This window comes from Bos javanicus, chromosome 6 (genome assembly GCF_032452875.1).
Source record: "Bos javanicus breed banteng chromosome 6, ARS-OSU_banteng_1.0, whole genome shotgun sequence".
Classification (NCBI taxonomy): Eukaryota; Metazoa; Chordata; class Mammalia; order Artiodactyla; family Bovidae; genus Bos; species Bos javanicus.
In genome coordinates, this window is record NC_083873.1 from 2,595,268 (window position 1) to 2,619,604 (window position 24,337).

Here is a 24,337-nt window from a genome sequence, read left to right on the forward strand (position 1 = left end):
AACAAAAACAGAAAATAAAAACAAAAACAGCAAACTAAAAAAGCAAAGAAAACATAAAACACAGAAAAACAGTTTTAAAGAAACCCAAATAAAACTAAGAAAAAACAAAAAAGTACAGTAAAAATAGAAAAATAAAAATAAATACATTACAAAAGCAATAAAACATAAAAACAATACCACCAACAATGTAACAGAGTGAAATAAACACAGAAAGAATAACAATAGTGATGATACTTTCCCGGGGCCTCTGCTGTCAGTGTCCCTGCTCCCACAGTGAAAGTGCAAGTGCAAGTCACTCAGTCATGTCTGACTCTTTGTGACCCCATGGACTTTACATTCCATGAAATTCTCCAGGCCAGAATACTGGAGTGGGTAGCCTTTCACTTCCCCAGGGGATCTTCCCAACCCAGGGATTGGACCCAGGTCTCCCCCATTGCAGGCAAATTCTTCACCAGCTGAACCACAGGGAAAGCCTAATTCCCACCTTCCCAGGAACCCTCCAATGCCTCTGGGTAGACCCCTGGACTCTCTGTGGGCACTCTGACCTAGTCAAAGTCCCACATATGGGCTTGACTTGCCCCCAAGCCCATAGCTGCTAAACCTAGACCAATCTCAGTTATGGGAGTATTCATTGTCTATTTAGGTATTCCACAGACAATGGGTTTACCAAGCTGATTGTGGTGATTTAGCTGCAGTTTGTGCAGCTGCACAGAGACATTTCCTTTCCTCTTCCTTAGTTGCAGTGCTCCTGAGGCTTAGTTTTGGTTTTGACCCCACCTCTGCATGTGTACCACCCTCAGCTATTTGTTCCCCATCTAAGTGAAGAGGGCAAAAATAGCCTGACTGAGGCACACTTACTCCCTCGGGCTGGTGAGGGCTGTGGCATCTACAGCTGGGGTGAACCTGAAGTACCTCCAGTGGTGGGGGCTGGTGGGCAGTTGTAACTGGCTGGGGCATGCATGCCCTGATGAGTCCCTTCAGGATGTCTTTTCACAACCAATAGCTGTCCTCTCCCTGGGTCTGCTCTCCAAACCTAATTTTCAGCACCCAACCCAGTTCTGCGCTAAGAGACATCCAGTACAGTCTAGGGTGCTTAGGGCTGCCACGTGGGCCATGTGCACAGTCTGTTCTGCCTTCCACAAACTGGTCGCTGTGTTCTCCACTGATCCCCTGAAGGTTTGTTCCTGTCCCCGCTGGTTTCCCCATCAAGGGTTTTTTTTCTGAGTGCAGGCACTTCTCCACCTTTTTTTTTTTTTTAATCACATCTGAAGAATAACTCTTGCAAGCAAATTCTTGCCCTGATTCTTTTAATCCTGTTGGTGAGTAGCCCTGACTACAGCCTGGAGTGTTAATGTTGGAGTTTCCCCTCAGGCCATGGCTGTACTGTTGTGTTTTTTTGTAGTGATCTTGTTCTTCCCTCTCCCAGCCCTGGATGAACCAGAGACGGATGTGTGACCTCAGCTCTTCCTATTCTCTTGTCTCTCCCTCAGCTTTGGAATCTGAATTAAACAATGTCAGTGATCCCGAGGGCATACACCTGGCAGCGTGGCTGTTACCATGTGGAACTTATCTTTGGCCAACATTCCTGGAATCTACTTAGACTAATTTTCTATGAAGCCAAAGATAATGAATGCCAATTTTGTATTTTGCAATGGAAAAATGTATCAGAACATAGGTTAGTTGCATTCATAAGTATTAATTTTCCTATAAAGTAGAGGGGAATAAATAAAGATCTCTTTGAACACATGACCATGGAGAAGGATAAACTATTTCTGGCAAAAATACCCTAAGGATAAATTCTAAATTGAGAACTGTGGGTGGTTTTCTGGGAGCAAAGTATAACACATGGTGGGAACTTTTTGTATTTTTTCTTCTTTTTTTTTAAAAGATGTAGCTAATTGTTGTGCCTTATATGAAGCTATGTTAAATAGATTGAAATATGCTTTCATGTCCTCTTATGTTTTCACTCTTTCATATCCTCCACATTGTACCTTATCACTTTTATCTTTCATACTCCTTTCATCAGGAATTTCATCAGGAATGAATATTCCAAATGCATACCATCTAGGAGGGAAAGAAAATGGTTTCAGAGGTTGCCTTGTTGCTCTTTATATGCACGCTATTCAACACAGTGTCTATTTCAAGAAATTATCATCTAAGACATAAACAAAGCTTTAAGAAATTGCTTACTATTCAGAAGAAGGCATATAAATATCTAGAAAGTTAAGAAAGAATTAGATCGTGTTTATAGTCCAGAAACTGAATCGAGCATCACATAATGGGGTGATACAGCTCTTTAACTGTCTCTGCACGTCTCTTATTTCTTTCCTCTGACACAAGCTACACAAATGGAAATTTTTTTTTGGTGGAAAGACTGATGCTGAAGCTGAAATTCCAATACTTTGGCCACCTGATGTAAAGAACTGACTCATTGGAAAAGACACTGATGCTGGGAACGATTGAAGGTGGGAGGAGAAGGGGACGACAGAGGATGAGATGGTAGGATGGCATCACCAACTCAATGGACATGAGTTTGAGTAAACTCCAGGAGTTGCTGATGGACAGGGAGGTCTGGCATGCTGCAGTCCATGGGGTCTCAAAGAGTGGGACACGACTGAGTGACTGAAGTGAACTGAACTGATGGGGCAAGGATACTCATTCTCTAGTTTTGATTTGAAACTTCTAATTTGACTGATTTGACACTCTTATTTTTTAAAATCATATTTTCTGAAATTTCCACTCCATATAATCCCACAGTTTTCTGCTCACACCTTCTCCTCTGCATGGGGAGTTGGCTCTCCCAATTAGTTTGCTCTGCTTAAGAAAGCATCACAGGAAAGCTCCCCAAAAGTTAATGCCCTCAGTTTTTTCCACAATTAAGTTTTATTACTTGCATTTGTTTCATTTTCCAGCATCTACAATTCCCTCCTTTTGTCCTTCACACAGTCAACTTACTGAAACTAGTATTGCATATGCATTATTAGGAAAAACTGAAAATAATAACTGATTGATTATTATAAACAATGTCAGTTAAAAAACATTGTATGAGCTTTTATTTTCCTTAGAAGAAAAGCCTATGTATTCACCTCATATCAAACCCCTTTTGAAAGGAGTACAATTTCTACTTAGGTCATGTACCATCTTTGGGTTCATTTGATATTGATATAAATAGAAGCTTGCAACCATTCTTCACCATTCCGGATAAACTTAGTTGGAAGAATAACAACAAATACTGTTCATCTAAAATAAAAATAGATGAGACCTATTGGACATGGTCATATGCCAGGTTCTCTTTTAAAAATCATAACCGGCAATATTCTATTTAATTCTCATAAAAACCCTGTGTGATATGTTATCCCTATTACCATCTGCATTCTACACATGAGACTGCTGAAGCTAGAGAGCTTAAGCTTTCTGTATGCGAGATCACACAGCTCAGGAGAGGCAGAAGTAGGAGCTAAGTTCAGTTCAGTTCAGTTCAGTTCAGTCGCTCAGTCGTGTCTGACTCTTTGCGACCCCATGGACTGTAGCACGCCAGGCCTCCCTGTCCATCACCAACTTAGTATAGGAGCTAAACACACAGTTCCAGAAAATATGCCCTTAGCCTCAATCCCACACTACCTGTATTGTGTTTAAATATGGCTACAAGAGGATTTATTCTGAGCTTGAAGTATAATTGGTTTATAACATGTTACTTTCAAGTGTATAGAAACTGATTCAGTTATATATATATATATATATATATATATATATATATATGTAGTTATTTCTTATTGTAGGTTATTATAAGATATTGAGTATAGTTCCCTTTGCTATTCAGTAGGTCCTTGTTACTTATTTATTGTATATTAATAGTGTGTATATATTAATCCTAAATTCCTAATTTATCTCTTCCCTTCTCACTATTCCCTTTGGTAACCGTAATTCTGTTTTCTATGTCTGGATCTGCTTCTTTTTTTGTTTGTTTTGTTTTGTTTTTTGTCTTTTTTTTTTAATTTAATTTTATTTTTAAACTTTACAATATTATATTGGTTTTGCCAAATCTTTTTTTTTTAATTTATTTATTTTTAATTGGAAGATAGTCACTTTCCACCATTGCGTTGGGTTTTGCCATGTATCAACATGAATCAGACGTAGGTATGCATGTGTTCCCCTCCCTTGTGAACCTCCCTCCCACTTTCCACCCCATCCCACCCCTCTAAGTCTTCACAGAGCACCAGAGTTATACAGCAGCTTCCCATTAGCTCTCTGTTTTACAAATGGCAATGTATATATGTTTCTGTTTTGTATATAAGTTCATTTGTATCGATTTTTAGATTCCACATATAAGTGGTATTATATGATATTTATTTTTCTCTGTGACTTCACTTACTATGATAATCTCTAGATCCATTCATGTTGTTGAAAATGACATAATTTCATTATTTTTATGGCTGAGTAATATTTCATTGTATATATGCTCCACATCTTCTTTACCCATTCATCTGTTGATGGACATTTAGGTTGCTTCCATGGCTTGGGTATTGTGAATACCATTGCTATTAACATAGGAGTGCATGTATCTTTTGAATATGATGAAACTGATTCTTTTTTATAATTCTATTTACTTAGTTTTTACATTTGGCTTACTTAGAGGTTATAAAAACATATAAGGTGTTTCATATGCAGTGGGACAAGGAATAAGAAAAGATTATGCTTGGATAAGGATGCTTAAATGCATGTGTAAGAGAGTCTGTGTGAAACACTACAAAGTCAGTTATGGCATCTCTTTCTCAATCCTGGACTCCTCTTTAGAAGACCTGTTTATACGGTCCTCCCGGGAACCTCCACTTGAGCCTCTCATATTCTACCTTCTGTGACAGCTGCCACCTGCCTCCACCTTGAACACAAACCCAAATCCACCATTTCTTTTAGTTTTTTATTGTCTCAGTAAGTGGAACCACAAATTACTAGAAGAAGGTGAGAAGTATCTTAATTTCCTTCCTCCTTTCCCTCAAACATTTCCTCTGAAAGATGTTCTTTCCTTTTTGTACTTCAGTGCAAGTCTTACCTGAAACCCTGTCATCTGTTGATTAGTCATCCCCAAGAGCACCTTGAGCTTCCTTGGTGGCTCAAATGGTAAAGACTCTCCTGCAATGTAGGATCCCTGGATCAGGAAGATCCCTTGAAGAAGGGCTAGGCTACCCACTCCAGTATTCTTGCCTGGAGAACTCCATGGACAGAGGAGCCTGGCAGGCTATAGTCCATGGGGTCACAGAGTCAGACATAACTGAACTAGCACTTGCACTTTCTTTTCACTTTCAAACAACAACAACAAAGAATACTTAGTTATCAATCCTAGTGCCTTCCAGAAAGCTACCAGGTGAAGTTCCTAACATGCAAATCCCATCATGTTATTCATTCCCTTCATTTCTTAGTAGATGCTCAGACCTACAGAGTTAAGTTCAAACTCCTGCAACCCTTTCAGGCTTACCTCCCTAAAGGTCCATACAACACAGCTTTCACTTCAATTTCACCAAAGCACACTCAGTTTCTCATGAGGCCAAACATTCTGTGATTTTGTTATAATCCTCTGGTTTTCAGCCTCTACTAAATTGGCTGGTGACTTCTGTTCTTCCCTCAGAACAAATCAATTATCACTTCCTTCTAGAAACACTTTCTTATCAAAACTTCATCTCCTTCAACTAAATTATATTCTTTCTTTGTGCTGCTACTTTACTGCTGCACTTCTATTTACTTTGTTTATAGGTTACAGAATTAAACTGTAGTGTCTCTAATCGTTTTTTTATGGTGTATCTTCTCAGTGTGAGGCTGAAGAAGACAGTCTATGTGTCCATCACCTCTGGACCCTGACACCTTGAACTGTGCCTGGCATGTTTTAAGTGCTCAATACATGTTTGCTGAATTGAACTGAAATTTTAACACATACCCTAAATGTGTGATTAACAATAAACAGAAATACTGTTGGCTGCCCTGAGCAATAAGAACAAAAGTGAATTGACAAAAATATTGACTATTCAGAAAATGACATTCAGATGTCTGCTTGTCAGGGAAACCAAATACCTTATTAAAGAGTTGGAACTTTGAGCCCTATCTCCCACCTCCAGGGAGGTGAGAGGGTGAAGACCGAGTTCAACCATCAATGGCCAGTGATTTAATCAACTTTGCCTAAGTAATGAAGTTGCTATAAGAAACCCAAAAGGATGGGGTTCAGAGAGCTTCCAAATTAGTGAACATATGAAATTTCTAGGAGAGTGACTCCCCTGAAGAGGGCTTGGAAGCTCCTGCCCCTTCCCCCATGCCTTTTTTTTGGCACACCAGGCGAGATGTGGGATTCTGGTTCCCTGACCAAGGATCGAACCCACGTCCCCTCATTAGAAACATGAAGCCTTAGCCATTGGACCACCAGGGAAGTCCCATGAGTTGAATTCTTCTGTAATAAATGATTTTCCTGAGTGCCCTGAGCCACTTTAGAAACTCATCAGAGCTAAGGAGGGGTTGTGGGAACGCTGGTCTATGATCAGTGTGTAAGAAGCATGGGTAACCCCTGGACTCATGCTTGCTCCTGAAATTAGAAAGGAGGGTCAGTCTGTGGGACTGAACACTTAACCTACATGGTCTGACACTGACTTCAGGTAGATAGTGCCAGGATTAACTTAAACTGTAGGACACAGTGTCTGGGGAGTCAGAGAACTGGCTGGAAAAATCCACACATTTGAGGGTGTTCAGAAATTTTGAGTCACCAAATGACAAATACTATGATTCTGCTTATATGAGGTACCTAGACTAGTCAAATTCATAGAGATGTAAAGTAGAATGGTGTGTGCCAAGGGATGAGGGTGTGTGGTAGTGGAAAGTTGCTTAATGGATACAGAGTTTCAGTTAGGGAAGATGAAAACATTTCTGGAGATGGATGCTGGGGAAGGTTGCACAATATGAATGTACTTAATGCCATAGAACAGTACACTTTAAAAATGATTAAAATGGTGCATTAAATCATTACATGGTACATTAAAAATCATCTAATGGCACATTAAAAAAAAAAAAGAAACTAGCAATAGTGCTATGGCACTTTGCACATTAAATCTAAACTGCCTCCATATTCTTTTTATGGATCTGTTCTAATTTATAAAACAAGCGATGCTCAAAGACTTCTGATTATGGTACCTTAAGACGTTATATTGAGCTTCCCTGGTAGCTCAGACGGTAAAGCATCTGCCTACAATGCGGGAGACCCGGGTTTGATCCCTGGATCGGGAAGATCTCCTGGGGAAGGCAATGGCAAGCCACTCCAGTACTCTTGCCTGGAAAATCCCATGGACCAAGGAGCCTGGTAGGCTACAGTCCATGGGGTCACAAAGAGTCAGACACGACTGAGCGATTTCACTTCACTTTAAGACGTTATATTACCAAGATTCAGGTATTGCAACATACTTAATCTTCTATCACACATACCTATTATGTGTGTGTGCATATATATAAATGCAACCCAGATAACATCAACTTGGAAGTAAAAATAGAATCACAGTTATTATAAACCCATTTTCCTCTCTTCTCTAAACTGCTCTGCAGAAACCTTAGACTCCTCACAAATTCCTCCAAATAATTCTGGGAGCCCTTGTGTAGGTTCCCAAGTGTGCTAAATAAACTAGTACTCTTGACTACCCAAGGTACTAGTCAGGTTTCTTCTCTCCTTCTCAGCTTTCCCTAACCATGCCTCTGCATCTGTTGATACCATCTCTGTTTTATTGGTCTTTGTGTTGAGCTAGATGGTTTCTGTGCCAAGAGTAGTAATGTCCAACCCTCTCCCTCCAGAGAGAATGCTATCAAAGCCAGCCAGGATTACCCAATGGGCAGGAGTCAAAAAACAAAGTACAGGAGTCAGAAAACTTTTGTAAATCATTCATTTGCTATTCAAAAATTTGTTGATTTAGCTTTTACAGTCAAATCATACTTTATTTAAATTTCCTTACATTTATTTAACAGTCTGTAATTATTACCTTATGTCTGTTTGGGAGAAGAGCATAGTCTTTTGAGTCTCGCGTCTTCTAGAAATCTTAAGGCAGCCCTCCTTGACATTAACACACGCTGGTGTTCAGGCAGCAGCTGCCACTGCCCAGTGCGATGGCAACAATGTCTGTGCTACTGGCCCCACCTCACATCTGAGGCCCAGACATGTGCTGGATGTTTCCCAGATTTTTTTTTTCCTTTGTATTCTATTTTTATTGCTACTCCCTTCATGTAAGACTCATGTGTGAGTTCTTGGAGACTGAACAAAAAGCAATTCTGATAACAGTATTCAGAGCATCCTTCTCAGACTTTGGTTTTTTTCATTGACGATACTTTTCTCTTGGGATTTCTCTTGTTTGTGGAGAGGAATCTTGGTGCTTTCTAACTAGACTGTGGATAGATGGGGTGCTTTCTAACTAGACTCTGGATAGATGTCCCCTCCTTCCTTGTCACTCCAGGTGGGTTTAAAACAAGGCTCATGGGAGCTAGGGGCCTTCCCAGGTGGTGCTAGTGGTAAAGAACCTGGCTGCCAATGCAGGAGGGGTAAGAGAAGGGGTCAGGAAGACCCCCTGGAGGAGGGCACAGCAACCCACTCCAGGATTCTTGCCTGTAGAGTCCCATGGACACAGGACCCTGGAGGGCTACAGTCCATGTGGTCACAAAGAGTGGGACACGACTGAAGTGACTATGCATACATACAAGCATGGGAGCTAGGTTTTGTATGGAAATGTTGGACCACTAGTAAGTTCATAAATATTTTTCAGTGATACTTTTTGAAAAGAAAATAACATTTTCTTTTATTAAACTCTAGTTAACAGGACTGTTCCTTATCCAGGAAATCTGTTTAACTGAGGTGTTACTGTGCCATTTTAATCTCAGAATTTTAAAATAAACATTTGAGGACTTTAAAAGATATAAGAAACAAATCCTTCCAAAAGATAAATTTAACTTGTATTAAAAATAATTAAAGGGCAAGTGATACAAACAAAATTTACTAAATGCTTCATAAGGCAGACGGAGAAGGCAATGGCACCCCACTCCAGTACTCTTGGCTGGAAAATCCCATGGATGGAGGAGCCTGGTAGGCTGCAGTCCATGGGGTCGCTAAGAGTCGGACACGACTGAGCAACTTCACTTTCACTTTCACTTTCATAAGGCAGACAGTCTCCATCCCCAGGCATCCAGACAACTGCAACAGGAGAAGGCAGGAGCTTTTACAGGACAAAGAACAAGAAACAAAGAAGTGACTATAGAGTTCAGAGTTGGCCGGTCATTTGAGGATTGGCTGACTGGATGTGCTATGTTTCTGGTCAAGAAGAACAACTACAGGGAACTGAAGTCACTTAAGTTCCAGTTTTTTGATGAGGCACCCAAAGTGGGAGTGGCTGCCTCTTGGGCCTAGAAAATTATTTTGGCACATGTCACATATTGCAGGTGTCCAAACTCTCCCTAGAGAGTCAAGGGTTGAGTAGGACTTGCAGAAGTCAATGGGTACATACACAATCCTCACCTAATTGTTCCACACTCAACATTCAGGTGGCCTCATCACAAGATTGGACGATAAGTAGGTAAGGATGAGAGGATTTCCCTATCATCCTTACCTTAGAACATCCCCAGGTTTTACAGAGTTCGTAGGGAGATTTTCAAAAAATATAATGATTTTTCTCATTTAAAATCAAGAGAAGTGGCAATGACAGTGACAATGAGGGCCAACTTCGCCTTGACTCTTGTGCCAGGCTGTCTGCTGTTCTCTTTGTGCTTGGTATAATAGAGTCTGTTGGGATCGTTAAACGAGATAACAGAATAAGCAATACAGATTTCCCTTCCCTAAATTGCTAAACTGCATAGTCTTACTGTTTGAGAAGTCATCCAGGAGTATAAAACTGAAATAAACATAGAAAATTCAAGTAATTTTGTAATAGAGCCTATATTGATTTGGGTAAAAGCTAAGCTGCTGTGACAGAAACAGAAAAATGCAGTGGATTAAAATAAAAGATAATTTATTCCTCAATCACATAATAGCCAGAGGTGAGCTGTCCAGAAGGCTCAGCATCTGCCTATTTTGCTCTGTTCTTGTTTGATGTCTGCCACACCAGGTGGAACCACAGCTAGATCTGATGGAGAAGACAGAGTGTTACCCAGAAGTCCTAACTTTGGTTGCATGAAGAGTCAGGATGAGCTTTGAGCTGCATTTGTTGTGGAGAGAGAGAGAGTTGTGTTAGTGGAAAGAACAAAGAGTGTGGAATCTAGGGGAGGAGGGACATACAGAGGGGCAGAGGACCAGTCTCCCAGCAAACTTCTCCCCTTCTTATGGCTTGTAATAGGATCCCCCAGCCTTTACCTAGGTATATAGAATGCTTCACAGCTGCAAACTGTAAGCCTTTCTCCCAGGCTTTTTTTTACAGTCATGTGAGGCTGTAAGTTCAACTTGATGACATAGGAAAGAATCTGAATTGGGCCATTTCCAGGTTATGTCACAGATATTCACACTGCCTACTCCCTTTTCTGTTGTCTAGAAAGTGGTGACAACTGAGGTAGAATCAAGAGATGGCAGAGTAAGGGGATGCTGAGATCACCTCCTCTCAAAAACACAGCAAAACGCTGGCTACATATAGAACAACTCTGAAATTAACCTAGGGACTAGCAGGACAGCTCTTTTACAATGAAGCCTATAAAGAACCACACAGAGTCCCATAAGAGGAAAAGAGAATCAATTTGGTCAAAACCCCCACCCTTACCAGGAGGAGGCTGTTACAAGATCAGGGTTTCTCTGTGGGAAGTGAGAGATTCAAGCCACAGTTTAGACACCCTAACCCTATGGTCCTAAATCGGGAAAACAAGCCCCCTTGGCTCATTTGAAAACCAGTGTGGCTCACCAGAGGGTTGCAGGAAACAGATTCTGCTGGTGAAGAGCACAGACACACATCTGCTCAGTTCCAGTCACAGCACTGAGGACGCAGTGAAAACTGCTTGGTATTCTAGCTGGCTTGCCAGGACACTCCAGCACACACGCCCCAGCAAATACTGGGTTCCTACCCCAATCTTCTGCTCTAGTGCTGCTCCCCGCGAGTGGAGGCTGCTGTTGCCAAAAGAGGGTGCACACCTGGAGGGATCAGAGCCCACTCTGTTCCACAGGGAACCACAGCCCTGTCCCTGACTAGGGTGGAGGCAGCCACTGCCAGTATATCACACCCCTGAGATGGAACAACCTACCTCAGTAGCATGGCTCCAACCCCTCCAGCCCCACCCAAGCCTCTAACTAAGACGTGCATACCAAGGAAAAAGTAAAACCATCACTGAAACGCAGCCCCAAGTCCTGGGGTCCAGGACAAAGCCCTAACCAAGGCAGAGACTGCCTTCATACCCTTGAGAAACCCAGCTTCCTGAAGCATCTACTGCAGTCCCCTGGGCCTTGCCTTCACCTCCCCACCCCAAATAGAGCAGTAGCTGCTGTTGAGCCGAGGAGAAGCCCTGGCTCACATTTAACTCTGGCTCTTAAGCCCTCCATCTCCAGCCCCACCTCCTACCAAGATAACCCAGCAGAAGACAGAGTCCTTCCTGACTTCAGATCCAGCTCTCCCACCTGAGCTACTAGGCACAAACAGACTGCATAGGGATATTCTTACACAGGACTTGCCTTCAAGATGGGGACTGGCATCTGTTTCACCTAATTTCATAGAGACTGAGAAAGTTAAACAAAGTGAGAAGACAGAAGAATCTAATGCTATAAAAAGAAACAATTTACCTGATAAAGAGCACAAAGAAATAGTACTAAGACAATAACTGAACTTAGGAAACAAATAGATGAACACAATGAGAATTTTAACAAAGAACTATAAAATATAAAAAAGGATCAGTCAGACATGAAGAATAAGAAAACTGAAGTTAAAAAATACAGGAGAAATAATCACAGCATGTGATACAAAAGAATGCATAAATGAACTGGAATACAGAATAAAAAATCATCCAATCAGAACAGTAAGAAAAAAACAAATTGTAAAAATTAGGATAGCATAAGGGACTCTGCAACAACATTAAGCATGCCAACATTTGCATTATAAGAGTCCTAGGAGAGAAGTGAAAGAGAAAGCGTAGAAATTATATTTGGTGAAATCATGACTGAATCTTTCCTAAAACTGAAGAAGGAAACAAATATGCAGGTATTGGAAACACAGAATGTCCCAAACAAGATGAACCCAAACAGACCCACACAAAGACATATCATAATTAAAATGATACAAGTTAAAGAGAGAATTTTAAAGACAGCTATACCAAAGCAAAGGGGCTTCCCTGATAGCTCAGTTGGTAAAGAATCTGCCTGCAATCCAGGAGACCACAGTTCAATTCCTGGGTCTGGAAGATCCCCTGGAGAAGGGATAGGCTACCCACTCCAGTATTCATAGGCTTCCCTTGTGACTCAGTGGTAAAGAATCTGCCTGCAATGAGGGAGACCTAAGTTCCATCCCTGGGTTGGGAAGATCCTCTGGAGAAGGGAAAGGCTATCCACTCCAGTGTTCTGGTCTGGAGAATTCCATGGACTGTATAGTCCTTGGGGTCAAAAAGAGTTGGACACGAGCTGAGAGACCTTCACTTTTAGACTAAAGCAGAGTCATATAGAAATGAAACCCCATAAGGCTGTCAGCAGATTTTCTACAGAGACTTTGCAGGTCAGCTGATAGTGCCATGATACATTTAATATGCTGAAATGAAAAAAACTAGAACTTAGCATAGAGTGTACGCTGCATAGCAAGATTATCATTGGGAATTGAAGGAAAGACAAAGCTTCTCAGAAAAGCAAAAACTAAAATAGTTCATCAATACTAAACTGACCCTAAACAAGGGTTAAAGAATCTTCTTTAAGTTCAAAAAAAGGCGATACCAGGAAATAAGAAATTAATGGAAGGGGAAAATCTAATGAATAAAGGTAAATATATACTAAAAGTTGTGGATCAAAAACTCACATAAGATAATATGTTAAAAGACAAAAATTGTAAAATCAAGTATAACCAAAACAATTAAGGAATAGGTATAAGGATAATAGATAAAAAGCTGCAAAGTATGTGAACAAACATATAAAACATGGGGGTGGTATAAGTATAGATATTTTATAATGGGATTGAACATAAAGGACTACATGTTTGAAACAAGTAGATACAAGTATAAGTCAACTTATGATCACCATGGCAACTGTACATCAAAAATCTACCATAGATACACAAAAACTAGACAGAAAGGAACACAAACATACCATTAAAGAAAATAATCAAAATACAAGAACAAAAGATGAAAAGAAGGACAAAACAGCAAAGAAGAACTACAAAAACAACCAGAAAACAAGTAACAAAATATCAATAAATAGTAATATATATTTGTCTATAATCACTTTAAAGGTCAGTGGATTAAATCCTCTATCAAAAGACATGGAGTGGCTGATTGGATAAAAAACAAAACCCATCTATATGCTGATTGCAAAAAAACAAACAAAACTCACTTTAGAACTAAAAGCACACACAGATTGAAAATGAGGGAATGGAAAAAGATGTTTCATGCAAATGGAAAATAAAAGAAAATGTTACTCATATAAGAAAATGTTAACTTTTCTTGTAATCTAATGTAAATGTAAAATCACTCTTATGGCAGAAAGGGAAGAAGAACTAAAGAGCCTCTTGATGAAAGTGAAAGAGAAGAGTGAAAAAATTGGCTTAAAACTCAACATTCAGAAAACCAAGATCATGGTATCTGGTCCCATTGCTTCATGGCAAATAAATGGGGAAACAATGGAAACTGACAGACTTTATTTTTGGGGGTTCCAAAATCATTGCTGCCATGAAATGAAAAGATGTTTGCTCCTTGGAAGAAAAGTTATGACCAACCTAAACAGCTTATTAAAAAGCAGAGACACTACTTTGCCAACAAAGGTCCATCTAGTCAAAGCTGTGATTTTTCTAATAGTCATATATGGATGTGAGAGTTGGAGTATAAAGAAAGCTGAGCACCAAAGAATTGATGATTTTGAATTCTGGTGTTGGAGAAGACTCTTGAGAGTCCCTTAGACAGCAAGGAGATCCAACCAGTCCATCCTAAAGGAAATCAGTCCTGAATAATCACTGGAAGGACTGGTGCTGAAGCTGAAACTCCAGTATTTTGGCCACCTGATATGAAGAACTGACTCACTGGAAAAGACCCTGATGCTGGGAAAGATTGAAGGCAGGAGGAGAAGGGCACGACAGAGGATGAGATGGTTGGATGGCATCACCAACTCAATGGACATGAGTTTGAGTAAACTCCGGGAATTGGTGATGGACAGGGAGGCCTGGTGTGCTGCAGTCCATGGGGTTGCAAAGAGTCAGACACGACTGAGCAACTGAACTGAATGTAAATGTTATGTAATGTAATTTAAATGTAAAAACCAAAGTCTAGGGACTTCCCTGATGGTCCTGTGGTTGAGAATTTGCCTTCCAACGCAAGGGACATGGGTTTGATCCTTCTTTGGGGAACTAAGATTTCTCAGGCTGTGTGGCAACTAAAGCCTGCATGCCATAATTTTTAACTGGATGATAATTGTTTTACAACGCTGCATTAGTTTCTGTTGTACAACAGTGTGAATCGGCTATAAGGATACATGTATCACCTCCCTCTTGAACCTCCCTCCAATGCCCGCATCCCACTCCTCTATTATTTTTCTATCTTTAGCATTGATAGGATGGAAACAAACATTATAAAGAATATTCAGAGACATACAGATGCAAATGACAATACATTCCTGGACCATAGGTCACCAAAATGTAGTCCATGAAACTATTCTCCAGGAGACAATGAGCATCAAAAGTCAACACAGGGGCTTGGCATGTACGGCATTTAACTTCTCTAAGCCTTACTTTCCTCTTGGACTAAAGGAGACAATTAAATCTCCACTGCACATATCTCAGGGTAGTTATGAGGAAGAAATTACACAGTGTGAATTGTCCCAAGCTGCTCTAGTGAGAGATGTTCATGAAGTGTTATTATGCATCCAGCAACATGTTCCCCAACTGCACACAGACTAAAAGGGTTAATAAAATTTAAAGGCTTTTGTTAGCTTCCCTTTTATCTTTTATCTATCTAGACAGATCGATAAAGTTCTAGGAAGTATTTGATGAAAACTCCAATGGTCACACCCTCTCATGTTTGGAGATACAGGGCATACTCAAAATCAGCTGTCTGTTCATCTCTATCTTTCTATGACCCCTTCTGCTTATTGACTTTTTTATTCTGATTCTGTAGATGACATGAAATCCCTGCCGGTCAAGTCTTATTTATTGTACTAGTTTATATAAAATATCTAAACCATTGAAAAACCCTTTCTTGAAGTGCATATTCTTTGGTCTCTTGTCTAACGTGCTCAGACAACCTGATGGGTGTCTCCCATGTGTAGAAGTGCCCTCCCCATGCAGAGTGGGGCTCGCGTGTGCATGATGCAGACTGGAGACATGGCTCCTTCTCCTGGGTCTGTCAGTCTCTGGTGACTCTGTCCCAGTCTCCAAGGTCCAGGTTTCTCACATGGAAACGATATATTCTACTATACTCTTTTTAAGGGGTCTTCCATTTCCAAGATTTTGCAAACATATTGACTGAACAAACAGCAATTAAAAGAGTGGGATCTCAGCCCTTAGCCTAGGCTAGAGCCTCAGTTCTCCCACTTCTCATCTGTGTGACATTTGGTGAGTAACTTAACTTTTATGAGTTCCCTTGTGGCTCAACTGGTAAAGAATCCGCCTGTGATGTGGGAGGCCTGCGTTCGATCCCCGAGTTGGAAAGATCCCCTGGAGAAGGGAACAGTTATCCACTCCAGTATTCTGGCCTGGAGAATTCCATGGACTGTGTAGTCCATGGGGTGGCAAAAAGCTGGACATGACTGAGCGGCTTTCACTTTACTTTGCATCAGGAAATGTTCGAAGAACGGTCCTGAATAGGAACGAATGAGACGATTTATGTAACTGGGGTCATGCATAGCCCAGGTAGGACTCATTTAGCATTTACTTCTCCTGTACAGAATACATGATCCTTTATTTCATGTTGAACAGATGCTAAAGAGCTCATAAACCCAGGACAGCAAGACTCACAAGTTGTGCAAATACTTAACCATAGGCAAGGCTGACTGTAAGTATCTTGTTTCAAACACACATCTGCATAATGTGCCTTATTGAAAATTCTATGAAATGGCTGTGTATAACATATCCACATCTTAAGAATCATAGAATTAAATGACAATTATAAATTTGAAGTCCTAAGTTTGTTATGCTATAGTCTCCTAATTTTTAGTGTGCCTCTTGGCAGGCTTTGTAATCCATGTTCTTTTTTGGCATTGAGAGATACTTGTTTTGTTTTTAGTTCCATTTCTGTGAAACAGGCTGAAACCCAGAGTCCAACACTTTCCTCTGGAATTTTCCCAGGGGCATGTACAGAAGAAGTTCACATTATGTCCTTATATTAGCGAAGCAGTGCAGAAGTCAGCAATTTCAAAGTTAACCTTTTATTCACTAGGAGAGTAGTTTTTTATTGTCCTCTTTTTCCATTTATTTTCATGACCTGGACAAAGGAGAGGAAGAAATACAAGGAGGTGAGTGATCCTGAATCAGATGGGACAGAAAGAAAAAAGGACAGGCTGGGCCAAAACCAAGGTAGCAAAAGGAAGTAAAACCCTGTGCATTTTAATAACACTCATCACCTACCATTTTGAGCTCCAGCTCCTGTGATGAGATCTAAGCTCTTCACTACTCAGAACAGCACATATAGAATCAGCTAAATCCTGGTTGAAAGTTTCAAGTCTATTTTCCCCTCTAAGAAATTAATACTAAGAGAGAAATACTAAGACTGTCCTTAGCCTTCAGATATTATTTCAGATCATGGTGAAATGATCTGCTGCTATTTTCATTTACTTAGGAGACATTTACCAAAAAGTAACCCTGAGCCAAGTACTGAGCCTGACACTGGTGGGGGACAGAAGGTGGGTGGAGGGAGAGGTAGAGTGGGGGTCTGAGACATGTGTGAGACATGTGACAGGGGATACCTTAGAGTCTGGTGAAGAAGATGGATGTGCAATAATAGTAATGATAATGGTACTAATAGTATTAATAATTATAACAATATAATAGCAAAGTGTTAATAATAGTAATAATGGCAATAGTATTAGTAATAGTAATAATGATGATATTGGTCATAACAATAGTAATGACGATAATGGTAATAATAGTAATGATGATGATAATGATAACAGAAGACAGAGACCTTGGGGTGGTAGAAAAGAGCTGCCTGTGGTGACAGATTGTGGAAGAGTTCCTGATTGGTTTGCTACTGCAAGTGAGTGAGTGACTGACAAGGGGCCCTACCATCTCTATCAGGGTGCATGCATGGCCCCTGCTCTTGGGAAGGAGCTGTTCAGTTGGAATCCCTTCAGTCTTCAAGAGGGATTCCTAAGATCAGGTCTTGTTTGATCTATTATGGATGATGACAGTCAAATCCCTCCTTTTACTGGTAAAAAGATAGGCTTAAATGTCAAGGACAAATATCTTTACAGACAACGCTGCAACAATATCAGAGTCTTTCAAACAGATGAAATCACTGCTGCGAAACAATTCACCATACTTATTAGCCCTTGAGGGCTCGCTCCTACTCCAGGTCCTTACCTTCACTCAGTTTCAGGGTAAAGCAAAATAATTTTAGGATGCACTTGAAAATAGGCCCTTTAAAGATTTATCTAAAGCACTGTCTCCAGCCTCTCAGAAAATACTTTAAATCTTTGACCAACCACTTTCTATGTTTTTCCCTCCCAACACCAGGATATATATTTAAAATAACTTTTATTTACAAAACTGTATCTTAGCAACAGTGGCACAGCACAAGAGTGTGTTATCTAAAGCAAACCAATTCTGGCCATAAACTATAGAAGAAAAGCAGCCAAATGTGATCAATATAGTTCTCCTGTTATACCAAGAGCCTGAGGTGTCACATAAGATTAGAGGCATATTGTTTAGATCCGAAATGACCCACTATTCATGTTTAATCTAAGGGATGGGCAACACTGTTTATTCCTAATTATAGAATCATAAAGTTTTAGTGCTAAAAGAGTTATTAAAGGCTGTTTAGTCCAGTCCTGTGACATTAAAATAGGAAAAAAAAAAAAACAAGGAAAAGAAAGATAACTTTATTTCTTCAAAGCACACAGCTGGTTAGTAGCAGAGCTGGTTTAAGAAATCAGGTTTCCTGACTTTTGGTCCAGTAACTCCAGTAATCATTGTATGAGAACAGCTATTGGGTCTTTATTTCACATGGATCCATATAAATTACCACTTTTAAAAGAGGCATCTGAATGAATTATTTCAAATGTATGAATATAGATTTGAAGAAGCATTTTTTGTGTGAAAAAAATAAGCAAATGGTAATTTCATTTTATATAATTTGTAGCCCAGTATTATTACCTAGGCAGAGATCATTGCAGGAGAAGGCAATGGCACCCCACTCCAGTACTCTTGCCTGGAAAATCCCATGGATGGAGGAGCCTGGAAGGCTGCAGTCCATGGGTTCGCTGAGGGTCGGACACGACTGAGTGACTTCACTTTCACTTTTCACCTTCATGCATTGGAGAAGGAAATGGCAACCCACTCCAGTGTTCTTGCCTGGAGAATCCCAGGGGCGGGGGAGCCTGGTGGGCTGCCGTCTATGGGGTCACACAGAGTTGGACATGACTGAAGTGACTTAGCAGTAGCAGAGATCATTGAAGTTGAGAACTTCACATACCAGTAAATCTAGGTGACTCTGTGAACCATGATAAAATCTATTTGTATGTGCACATATGAATTAAGAAAGATTTATCCAGTTTAGTGGAATGTAGTTACAAGTGCTTAGAATTTAACTCCTCTGATATGAATCCCAGCTCTGCTTTCTAATTCCTAAAGTTGCTTTCAGAAAGTTACTTGATACCTCTGTAAATCTAAAAAGTTGGAGATAAATTTATGTTTATAGCAGCTTTGTGATCAGTTAGATAATTTATTCAAAGTGCTTATAACAGTTCCTGGCAAATAGCACATAAATATCTGTTAGGTACTTTAATTTGTAATTGTAAGGAAGTTATTTGGAGGATGCTAAATGTAAGTTCTGACTACATTGTTCTTTTTTTGGTCTGAGAACCTATATTCAAATTTAAGCATATAGCTTTATTATTGAGGATGAGTGCCCATTCCAAAAAAAACAGTGGCAAACAGTTTTCACTCATTTCCTTTTTAAAAAAATTCTTTGATAAACAACAGATGTGTTTTTAAGATGACTAACCAGGTTACAATCTGTGGTCTTAAAATAAGAGAAAAAAAATGACAAAAACACCTTTCATATGATTTAAGAATCTGTGAGCTTGACCTCATTAATATTATGTTCAAAAAACTAAATCCCAGAGGGATGGTATGGGGAGGGAGGTGGAAGTGGGGTTCAGGATTGGGAAAACGTGTACCCCCGTGGTAGATTCATGTTGATGTATGGCAAAACCAATACAATATTGCAAAGTAATTAGCCTCTAATTAAAATAAATAAATTTAAATTTAAAAAAAAGACAAACTAAATCAGCCAGTTTAAAAAATATATACTGAAAGTTTAATTAAAAATAAGATAAAAAAGAAACAGTTCCCTAGATGTTAAACTGTTTATTCTAAGCAAAAATAACCCCAGTCAGTCTTCAATTGCAACATCATTGCATTAAAAGGAATATTAAATTTAATATTAAATATTAAAAAAAAGTATATTTTAAAGTGGTGAAGTTTGGTAATAAAAATGATAACTAAATGTATGGAGCCTTAACACTTAATAAGTCCTGTTCTAAATGTTTCATGTGAATTAATTTGTTTAATCTTAACAATCTGAAGAGGTGATGTAATTTGTTAACACAATTATAATGACATCCATAGTTAGCCAAACAGATGGCTTAGGGTTAACTCAAAGCGGAGTTATTACAGGTTTTATCTGGACTGACAATTGTATATTCTAATCACAGTAATGATTAAAATTGTATAAGAAAGTATTGTTCTGATGTCTTCTTTCATGTTATCAATTTCTAAAATGTAACATTCTCTCATGCTCAAAACCTCATTCTTAGTTTTGTTTCAAGTCTTACCCCTTAAAAAAAAAAAATTCTGTTGCTTCCAGTCTTTGTTCTATAAACCTTAAAAGACCAAAAGCAATAAATATTTTGTTTAATTTTCCCACCCCCTCAAAGGAATATTAAATGAAAACTTTACATTTTTAGTTTTTATGCATCAAATAAGCAATTTTTGCTATTTTCTTACATTTTCATAAGACCTGAAATCAAACATTAGTCTTCAGACTAGAAGCCAATCTATAAAATGAAGTTAAGGTTCAGGAAAGTAAGCAACATTGATAATGGTGTGCAGATATTCTCTGTACACTGATGCATTCATTATTGATAAAATTAAGAAATGTTGATAAATATTGATAATTAAGATATCAATATTAAGATATTGATATATTATTGACAAATATTGATATATTAAGAACTGTTGTAAAAACTATTGGGGTATTTAAAAATTATTACAAAAATTAAGATGGATATCTTTTACGGTTCTAAATGGAACATAGATAATAAATGAAGAAGATTTTTAACTAACTTATATTGATTTTTAACTAATGTAGGCTTTTTTCTTTAAGCCTGCTTTGATATTTAACAGTAAGAAGGAAAATGAAAAAAAGAAAAATATTGTGTAATATAGTTTATATGTGGAATCTAGAAAAAATGGTGCAGATGAACTTATTTGCAATTAAGAAATAGAATCACAGATGTAGAAAACAAATTTATGGTTACCAAAGGGGAAAGGGGAAGGCAGGATGAATTGAGAGATTTGGGACTGACTGACATATATAATAGCTGATGGGAACCTAACTGTACAGCACAGGGAAATCTACTCAATGCTCTGTGGTGATCTAAATGAGAAAGAAATCTAAAAACATGCAGATATATGTATGCATATAGCTGATTCCGGTTTCCCTGGTGGCTCAGTGGTAAAGAATCTGCCTACACTGCAGGAGACCTGGGTTTGATCCCTGGGTTGGGAAGATCCCCTGGAGTAGGGCATGGAACCCACTCCAGTACTCTTGCATGCAGAATTCCATGGACAGAGGAGCCTGGTGGGCTCCAGTCAGGGTCACACAGAGTTGGACACGAAGCAAGTAAGCAGTGGCAGCGTAGCTGATTCACTTTCCTGTGCAGCAGAAACTGACACAACATTGTGAAGCAACTGCACTCCAATTAAAAAAAAAGCAGAAAAGAATGCTATAATTTCTTCAAAACCATACATTTAAGTGTTAGCTGCTATCCATTAGTACTGCATATTCTCTAATCTGGGCCAGCTTCTTGATTTAGTCAGCCAGTAACATGCACATAGTTTACAATCATAAAACTTACATTTGAGCACAGGGAATATATTTAATATTCTGTGATAAATATTAATGGAAAAGAATACATATATATATATAAATAATATATAACTGAATCACTATGCTATACGGCAGAAGGTACCACATTGTAAATCAACTATCCTTCAGTTAAAAAAAAAGAAAGATAAAAGCTTTTCATTTGAATTGAATAAAGCATACACATTTTTAAAGTATTTCTAACTTAATTACTTATCTACTTAGAAGGAAAGTTCATAAATATTACACTCTTTAATGGATGATGCAAGTGAGGGACAAAATGGAAAAGGGCTTCAAAGAAGTACATCTAGTAGTAATGGAGCCAAACTAGGATTATAGGTATTCTTAATCCCAGACCAAGGGTTTTACAGACAGTTGTGCTATCAGATCATACCCCATGTGCCCAGTTTCCTTCTCTTCCCCACCCCAAGTTATTCTGCAGAATGTCATGTGTCTGGCTAGGATCAAACCTGGGTCTCCCACATTGCAGGCAGATTCTTTACCATCTGAGCCACCAGGAACTCATACTACCTCAATATTCCCTAATCATTACAGCTATTTCCTTGAGGTACAAACAAAAATGACCTTCAAAAATGATACTAAGGATTTTTGCTATAAATGTTTCTGTACCTACCCTGGACCTGCTGAATGGGATTGTTAGAAGGGTGACATTTTAACAAGCCCCCCAGTGACTCTGACACACACTGAAGAGAACAGTGGGATGAGGGCCAATTCCACAGCTTCAAATCCAGGGCCTTCTAGTATGGCCCACACCTCAAACTACTCTGAGTTGCAATTCTCTCTGCTGGACTTTGCTCCAGCAAATCTTTCTAGTCAGAGTTCTCAGACGACACCTGTCCTTTCACCTCTCCGGGCCTTTTCCTCACCCCTTCAGTCTGAAAAAAATCTGCCTGTCTCCACCCATCTCCATCTACTTGGCAAACTAATCATTCTTGAGACCAAGTCAGACTGCTCCAATTTTCCCAGGCTTTCCTCTACACTTACAAGGAAAATCAATCACTTCTTCTATGATACCTTCTAAGAGCACCTGAATTTATCTGTTTGTTTGCATCATGTGCAACCTGGTGTCCTCAGTTCCTAGATACAAAGGAAACAATAAACATTTGGTGAAAGAATAACAAAGTTTGCAGGGATGTGTTAGCTGTCACTACTACACTTCTGCAAATCACTTGGGTTGAAATCACATAAGAACTATTCAGTTATAGAGGGCCATTATGTCCAAATGATACCACTGCCATCAAAATATAAAACCATTACCTATGATATTCATGGTGATAGAATAAAAATGTCTGCTAAACAACCTTTAGTCAATATCTATGCCAATTAAAACAATATCAGAAGGCTTTCTCTAACTTTTCTTTCTCTCTCCATTTCTCCCTTTCCTTCTTTCTCTTTCTGCCTGCATTTCTTGCCTGGTACAGCCTCACAGGGTTACAGATTGTTGCCTATAGCATGAAAAAGCAGCTTCTATTGTTTCACTAACATACAGAAGGATGAGACTATTTGGAAGTGCTGATTTCCCTGAAAGCCTTCAATTTTCATTCATTCTTTTGTTTTTACAAATCAGATAACTATTTCTGACCAGGATTTTGTGAGTTTTCAATTCACTTCCTTTAGAATCTGATACTGGTTTCATAGTCATTGCACTTTTAGGAGACTGTCTATGAAGTTCCAGTAGACATTCAGTGCTATATTTTGTGTATTTCTCTTTTAGCCAAGAGCAATTTTACACCTCAAGACTCCTAGTTTTGAATTTTGAATGTGATATATGTGCAAAGAATTACAATACAATAACCCCTAGAACTGTTTATTATGAACATATACTTGTTGGATACTATAGGCAGATAAGTTAAATGGAGAAAAAAATAAATGACAATAAAAACTATGGAGGAAAAGTGGTAAAGTCCTGGGAAATACCTATAGTTCTATGAGCACGAAGATGGCCAAGGATATCATCACAGAGAAGACACTGGTTACTTTTGTAACAGCAGATTTCTTATAATATGGTAGAATGAAGACAGAATTAAATAAATATAATAGAAACATGCACAAAATATAGGAGAATGGCAGAGAGAGGGATAATACTGATTTGGAGAAATTCAGGAAGACTCCAAGGAGGAAGTATTTGGATTGAGAATTTATTGAAGAACCATTGATTTACAATGCTTCAGGTGTACAGCAAAGTGATTCAGTTATACATATACATACATATGTGTATATATTCTTTTTCAGATTCTTCTCCATTATAGGTTATTACAAGATGTTGAATATAGTCCCCGATGCTGTGCAGTAGATCCTTGTTGATTATCTATTCTGTATATGGTAGTATATATATGTTAATCCCAAATTCCCAATTTATCCCTCCTCTCATTTGCCCTTTGGAAACCATGTTTCTTTTCTGTATCTGTGCATCTGTATTATTTTTTTTTAAGATTCCACATATATGTGACGCCACATGATATGAGTCTTTGTTTGGCTTACTTCACTTAGTATGATAATATCTAGGTCTATCTAGGTTGCTGCAAATGGCATTATTTCATTTTTTATGCTAAGTAATATTCCATTATATGTATGTACCACATCCTCTTTATCTGTTTCTCTGTGGATGGACATTTCAGTTGCTCACATGTCTTGGCTATTATAAATAGTGCTACTACAAACACTGGGGTGCATCTATCTTTTAGAATTAGAGTTTTTGTCTTTTCCAGATATATGTCCAGGAGTGGAATTGCTGGGTGAGCTGAATATTTAAATAGGAACATGAATATAGGGAAGAACAGAGAAGAAGGGATGAGTCAAAGTTTAGGAATTCTATTTGAGGGCCATATTTTGCCAGTATTATTTCATTTTGTTA